A 7,754-nucleotide genomic window follows, 5' to 3' on the forward strand; every position below is an offset into this window, starting at 1 on the left:
AGATGTTCCACTAGAAGAAAAGATTCATTTTGTTGTATTTAGGCAAGGAAAGTAATTTAAACACTTGAGGGGTTTTCGTTGATAAATATTGGAGTCAAGGATGACCCAAGAGTTCAGCTAGCCAGAGAGCAGGAAGGCACCCTTCTCTGAGCTTCTGGATCTCCAGGATCTGGGTCTGTGTTCTTTCAACTGCTGCGAGTCCAACCTTGGGCTTCCCTGGTGGTCCAGTGGTTAAGAATCTACCTTGCAATGCAAGGGACACGGGCGGATCCCTGCTCCAGGAAGATTCCACATTCCAAGAGGCAACTAAGTCCATGTGCCACAACTACTGAAGCCTGGGGTCTAGAGCCTGTGCTCTGCGACAAGTGAAGCCGCTGCAACGAGAAACCTGAGCACCGCAACTGGAGAGTAGTCCCCACTTGCTGCAACTAGAGAAAATCCCCCCGCTCAGCACAAAAGACTCAGCCCAGCCAAAAATGAAAATAAATAAAAACAAACAAAAACAACCCTTCAACTGGGACTTCTCTGGCCATCCAATGGTTAAGACACTCCACTTCAACTGCAAGGGGGGTGTGTGTGTTTGATCCCTGGTGGGGTAACTATTCTTAGATGCACATATATATACATATGTGTATATGCATGTGTGCATGCTAAGTTGCTCAGTCATGTCCGACCCTGTGGGACCCTATAGACTGGGATTCTCAAGGCAAGAATACTGGAGTGGGTTGCCATGCCCTCCCCAGGGGATCTTCCTGACCCAGGGATTGAACCCACATCTTTTATTTCTCCTGCATTGGTAGGTGGATTCTTTACTACTAGTGCCTCCTGGGAAGCCCATATGTGTGTGTATGCATTTGTAAACATATACATATATATATGGAATTCTATTGTTGCTTGAGCATAAAAGAAGCAACCCAGCGCAAGGACCTGTTAAGAAGATGAACAGTGTCTTATGACCATATTGCCTCTCTGACTCCCTTTCCCTCTCCTAGGAAATCCTCATCTGACCTCCCAGGGGACAGGGCAGTCCAATTCTTTATCTGTTCTCTTTCCAGTCTATTGTTTAAGGCACAAATTTTCTCATTCTTTCATGGTTTTGTTTTTGACGCTTAAAAACCAAGCGTTTGAAACTAAAAACTCCTTTCTCTCTCTAAACGGCTGTCATTTAAGATTTCAGGTTTCCAAGTTGGGTCGCTGATTTAGTTTCTTTTGACTGCTGTAACAAATGACGACATGCATGGTGGCTTAAAACAATACATGTACATTATCTTAGAGCGCTGGAGATCCAAAGTCTAACACAGGTCTCACTGGACTAAAGTCGAGGTGTCGAGGTGTCAGCAGGACTGTTTTCTTCTGGAGGCTCTAGGGGAGAATCCCTTTCTTGCCTCTTGCAGCTTCTAGAGGCAGCTTACATTCACTGACTTGTGGCCCTCTTCCTCTGTCTGCAAAGCCAGGACATGGAGCTGAGCCCTGCTCACGTTGCCATCTTGCTGGTTCTCTTTGCCACTTCTCTTCCACTTGTAAGGATCCTTGTGACTACATTACCACCAGAATAATCTCCTCCACTCAAGATCAACTCATTACAAACTTAATTCCATCTGTAACTTTACTTCCCCCTTGCCATGTAATCTAGCATGTTCACAAATTCTAGGAATTATTGTGGATGTCTTTGCAGGGGGACAGTATTCTGCTTCCCACAGTCACACCAAGCTTTATCCAATTAGCATAATCCATTGTCCTGGCTACAGTCCTAGGCAATAGCCTAATGCAGTCCAATAAGAGTGAATGTCCATTCTAGCTGGAAAGGCTGGGACAGAATGACTTTTCCTCTGTTCTAGATCTGTCCTGCCCAGTACAGGAGCCACTGGGCACATGAGGCTATTGAGCACTTGAAATGTGGGTGCTTTGATTTACAATGTTCTTTACGTGTAGTGAAAGTGAAAGTTGCTCAGTCATGTCCGACTCTTGGCGACCTCATGGACTTTACAGTTCATGGAATTCTCCAGACCAGAATACTGGAGTGGGTAGCCTTTCCCTTCTCCAAGGGGTCTTCCCAACCCAGGGATCGAACCCAGGTCTCCTGCATTGCAGGTGGATTCTTTACCAGCTAAGCCACAAGGGAAGCCCTCTTTAAGTGTAAAACACATGTAAAACACACGCTGGGACATCCCTGGTGGTCCGGTGGTTAGGCCTGCCATTGCAGGGGACCTGGGTTCCATCCCTAGTCTGGGAAGATTCCACATGCCAGGGGGCAACTAAGCCCATGCACCACAACTCCTGAAGCCTGAGCTTAGAGCCCGTGAGCCACAACTTCTAATGCGCACACCCTAGAGTTTGTGCTCCACAACAAGAGAAGCCACTGCAATGAGAAGCCTGCACACTTCTAGAGAGCAGCCCCATTTGCTGCAACGAGAGAAAGCTCTTGCACAGCAATGATGACCCAGTGCAGTCAAAAATAAATAAATAAAAATATAAAATAAATACTTTAAAAAACACTGCATTTTGAAGACTTAGTGCAAAAAAATGAATGCAAAATAGGTTATTAATTTTTTAATGATTACACATTGAGATAATATTTTGTATACATTGGGTGAAGTAGCATATGCTGCTAGAATTAACTTCACCTTTTTCTTCTTGCTTTTTAAAAACACAACTACTGGAAAATTTAAAATCACACATAGGGCTTGCATTATATTTCTACCTGACAGTGCTGTGCTAGATGGTGCAGTGCATGGATGTGAAGCCTGGAATTATTGGAGCAGTTTGTGCCAGAATGTGGGGAGTCAGCTTTGGATGAAGCGGAAACTGATGATGGCAGAACAGAGAGAGGAAGAATTCAGCTCCTTGATAATATCACTGGGCCACTAGTTTAAACAACCTAGAACCTTCCAACCATAATCTTTCCAGTCTAACAACCACCCAGACTGTGGGTCCCCTCTTCTTCAGCCCCCTGGACTTCCCCAGGCTGCATCTCCTTCCTTTAGTCTCAAATAGAATGTTTAAGTACATCTGTGAGTAATTACAATTTTTTTTAAAGTAGTGCTTTATAAAATGTTAAAAGTAGCACATATTCATTGTAGAGAGTTCAGCCAATACATTAAAATAAGAAGATAACACTTCTGATCCTGCCACTCAGAGACTGCCTTTGCTAATGTTGCTTCTTCCTAAGTCAAGCAAACGTTCAGTCCTGGAACATGTAACTGAAATGGTGTTTAAGTCAAAAGGACAACAATCATGACATCATCCAGTGACCAGCATTCAGAATGTGTTTGCCCGCAAGACAGAGCAGCTGAGAGGGGTGATTTCCTACTTCCTTCTTCTGGTACCTGCTCCTTTTCTCGGTCCCTCTGTTCATCTCTAAGACTTCTGATGATTTGGGGTCTCAGTCCTCAAATCATGTCATTGCCAACTCATCTTCAGGGCACACAGCTGCCACCTCCTTGAAGATAATGGGTTCCCTTGTCCTTCTGCCTTTCCGTGGACTTTCAGCCCCTTCCAAGCCTGTTCTGTGGCTCCCATCATTCAGAGTTCCTTTCACTGCTGAAGGATGTGGCTAGTTCATCCCTACCATCAACAGCTGAAGCTCGTCTGTAAGCCTCCTGTTTTCAGAGCCTCCTTCAATTCCAGTGGCCTTAAAGCAGTGTCTGCTTCCACCCAAGCAGAGTTTAGGATGCCTTAGAAAATTGTTGATTTTTCAAGATTGGAATAAAGCTTTGCCCGTAATGATACAGAAATCCCATAGGCGTAGGGTGAGAATCTCACAATGACAGAGACAGCACGACACTGAAAGCAGAAGACCACCCTGCCCCAAGCCCCGCCCCCCGCTGTGTGCTCTTGCTTATAAGTAATTGCCAAGCCCAGAAAGCTTCATGTCCCCAAACATAATGCAAAGTTCTCTGTGTCTCCAAAATGATATTTTGCACCAGTTTAGAAGGGGGTGACAGAGGATGAGTTGGTTGGATGGCATCACCGGCTCAATGGACATGAATATGAGCAACCTCCAGGAGACAGTGGAGTACAGAGGAGCCTGGTGTCCATGGGGTTGCAAAGAGTCAGATATGACTGATGGACTGAACAACAGCATTGACCCAGTTTACCTGTTTTTCAGGAGTGACTTTTTCATGTGGCTGGGAGCAGGTGCAAATCAGAGATCTGAAATAAGGATATTCTAGGACATTTTCTATTCAGTTACATACTAGGTTTTACTAAAAAGTTTAAATTCCTTTTTTTGGATGTTGAGGGTTTTTTGGTTAATTTTAAATTTCTTTTTTAATTGAAGGATAATTGCTTTTCAGAATTTTGTTGGTTTCTGCCAAACATCAACATGAATCAGCCATAGGTAGGCATGTGCCCCTTTCCTTTTGAACCTCCAACAACTCAGCAGTTATTTTATTCATAAATAGCTTTAAGATTAAAGTTATTCTAAGACTTTAGAAAGATTCTGTATTACTTAAACAAAGGCAGTATTAGAAGTTAGAGGTTTTGCCAGTGTTTGTATCATGCCCATAGGACTTCCTCAGTCCTGTGGCCCACAGCTCCAAGGGGCTGTCTGCAGGGAAGAACACTCAGATGCAAAACAAAGCATGATTTGGTCATAGTTGGCCAAGCCCTCCATACCTGCAGATGTGGGTTGTTTGGGGGGAAATGCACTGGAGAATATGGCTTAGACCAGAGAGACACAGGGGAACTCTCTGATCTCTGCCTTCTTGAATCCAAGAAGGCTATCTGCAGAGCAGCCTCAAGGTAATCAAAGCCCACTGTAGGCAGAGAGGAGCAGGAACAGAGTCTTGGACAAGCCTGATTGCTCAGAGAAACTGTCCTTGACCCTCTCTGCTAATTTTCCTAGGATGCACAAGGCAGAAAGAGCATGAATCAGCCTGGGGGATAAAGCCCCTACTGCGGGTGCTCACTGCAAAGGAACAGAAAGGATGAAGGGAAGCACTGGGTACCGCCTTGATCCTCAGAGCTGCCCCACGATGGAGAAAGTCTTAGTCCCAGTTACAGGTGAAGAAACTTAAACTCAGAGAGGTTAAGCCATGTTGTGGTTAATTTTATGTGTGAACCTGACTGCCTAAGGTATGCACAGAGGCCAGTGAAAACATGATTTCTGGGTGTGTCTCTGAGGATGTCTTCTTGTTGGCCTGCGGGGATGAAAGGAATCAATCTGAGGATGAATTAAGTAGAAAGAAAGTTGCTGGCCTAGCATCTTATAACGGCAACTATACTACATGCGGAGAAGGCAATGGCACCCCACTCCAGTACTCTTGCCTGGAAAATCCCACGGGTGGAGGAGCCTGGTAGGCTGCAGACCCATGGGGTCGCTAGGAGTTGGACACGACTGAGCGACTTCACTTTCACTTTTCCCTTTCATGCACTGGAGAAGGAAATGGCAACCCACTCCAGTATTCTTGCCTGGAGAATCCCAGGGACAGCGGAGCCTGGTGGGCTGCCGTCTATGGGGTCGTACAGAGTTGGACAGGACTGAAGCAACTTAGCAGCAGCAGCAGCATACTACATGCAGAGACATAAGTCTTCCAAGAAAGCAAAGATTCCTCTATATGTGATTGGGGAAGGAAAATTAACTGAATTAAAAACATCTGCTCCTTTCTTCTAATGAGATTATGGAGAAAGAAAAGCAGAAAGCTTTCTGAGTAGGTGTTTAGAGGAACAACTTACGATCTCTTATGAAACAGAACTTCTAGCCAAGTGCCATGAAGACATTATGGCCCTGGGGACGGGATGATGACCCTCTATCTGCCTGGAATCCTAAGTATGACAGCAAGTTAGTTGTTCCCTCTGCCATTCATGGTCCTAGTTCTTCCTCCTAGCAACCAGGATGCCCAGAGGACGCTAGTCATCTCAATGAAAGCCTCAAAGTTGCTTCAATTCCGTTCTCTCTCTCCTTTTTTTTTTTTCTTGGCCACACCTTGTGGCATGTGGGTCTTAGTTTCAAGACCAGTGATCAAATCCATGCCCCCTGCATTGGTGCATTGGGAGCATGGAGTCTTAACCACTGGACTGCCAGGGAAGTCCTTCATTCCCTTCTTTACTCCCTTGGCGTGACGCAGTCCATGGGGTCGCAAAGAGTCGGACATGCCTGAGAGACTGAACTGAACTGAAGGGTACCTATCTTGGACATCTAGTTTTTCTGTTGATTCCCCATCGCTTTTCAGATGACAGAAGATGTGTATTTCCTTCCCAGCTGAAAAGCACACATTTCTAAAAGCTCCCTAATTGGTGTTCTAATAGTAGGAACTTTAGTGTCTGCAGAAAGCTCCAAGGGAGAACTGGGAAGTGAGATGTTAGGTCAGAACTTTCTTATCAGGCTGGAATTGTGGCTAAGGCTGAAAGGCAAGGACGAGAGGAGCTAATACTGACACAACTAGCCAATAACTGGGACCAGACACATCCACCCCGCCCCCTGGAGTTCACAGGAAGTGGGCGTTCACAGGTTCTGCTACCATCCCTGTGCTGCTCCAGATGAATTCTGTCCGAGACTAGGGAGGGGTCAGGGTGCATAACGAGGAGCGGTTCTCTCCCCACCCTCCAAGGGAGGGAGATGCTCGCGTTCTGTGAACCCCAGCAAAGAGACGGTCCCTCCTACGGCATCACTTACGGGCAGTGAGGATGCCCGTGAGAAGCCCTGGTCGGGTCACCTCATTTCCCACCCTGGACATCAGCTTAGATGGCAGACTTCTGGCCGCCTGTGTTCTGGTGGGAGCAGCAACAAGAAAGCTGGAAAGCGAGCTGGTCTGGGGGAGGGGCGGCAGCTGGGAGGCTCCATCCCCAGAGCCATCATGCTGCCACGTGGCAGCTTTGCAACCTGGCAGGGCTGAATGAGGGCTCCCACAACTCCCTTTCTCTGTGTTTCTGGTGAGGGCTGCCCGCAAGAGGCATCTGCACGTGATGTGGAAGATGGAGGTGGAGTGGTAGCTGTGACTATTCCCAGAAGGTCCAGACAGGGCAGGTCCGGTCACACCTCACACTGGTTTTTGCGGATCCAATAGATCTATTACTGGTGTGGGAAGCAAATGGGCTGAAGCTCTGTGGGATCTCTTCCTCCAGCTCTTTCAAACCCTCTCCTGCAGGTCATGGTGACAATGGAGATGGGGTGGCCTGATGTGGACTTCAGTGAGGGGCAGGGGGAGGTCAGCTGCCCCCTTTTCTCCCACTTTGCATTCATCTTACCTTCTCCATCACCCACGCTGAGACTTTGGGCTTGGCCCCAGATCCAGGAGGAACGGCTGGACTGAGACTGTTTAACTAGCTTTCTCAGTCAACTTAACCCCCTTATTCAACATCCTTCCTAGTGATTCTGCTTCTCGGAGCTAGCACTGCCTGATGCATGTCGTTTCTTTCCAAAACCAGTTATCAGACTTCCAGATCACGCACGTAGGGAAACTTGGCACAATAAAAACAGCACGGTTCTGGGATTCAGATATGTGTTCCAATTTCATCTTTCGACTGACTTGCTGTGTGACTTCGGTCGTGCCACTCAGCCCTCCAAGTGTCGGTGACATCACTGTTACATAAACAGGGTGTGAATTAGGTGTTCTCCAAAGATGTTCTCAACTTTAAACATATAAGGAAACACATGACATTAGATTTGTGGTTATCAGAGGCAGCAGGTAGAAGGAGGGAGAACTGGATAAAGATGGTCAAAAGGCATAAACTTCCAGTTATAAGATAAATAAGTACTGGTATGTAGTGCACCATATTGATAAGTGTAATTAACACTGCTGTATGTTATATAT

At 46.3% G+C, this 7,754-nt stretch overlaps 1 long non-coding RNA gene across 1 annotated transcript; it reads left to right on the forward strand.

The window, feature by feature from the left end:
• Window positions 1-4,637: 4,637 nt before the first annotated feature.
• LOC145518708 (uncharacterized) lies at window positions 4,638-7,437 on the forward strand. The gene is made up of 2 exons (XR_014063164.1): window positions 4,638-4,743; window positions 4,847-7,437. It is a non-coding gene; the product is annotated as an uncharacterized LOC145518708 (long non-coding RNA).
• The last annotated feature ends 317 nt before the right edge of the window (window positions 7,438-7,754 follow it).

The sequence above is a fragment of the Giraffa tippelskirchi genome, chromosome 8, assembly GCF_054371585.1.
Source record: "Giraffa tippelskirchi isolate mGirTip1 chromosome 8, T2T-mGirTip1v1.2.pri, whole genome shotgun sequence".
Classification (NCBI taxonomy): Eukaryota; Metazoa; Chordata; class Mammalia; order Artiodactyla; family Giraffidae; genus Giraffa; species Giraffa tippelskirchi.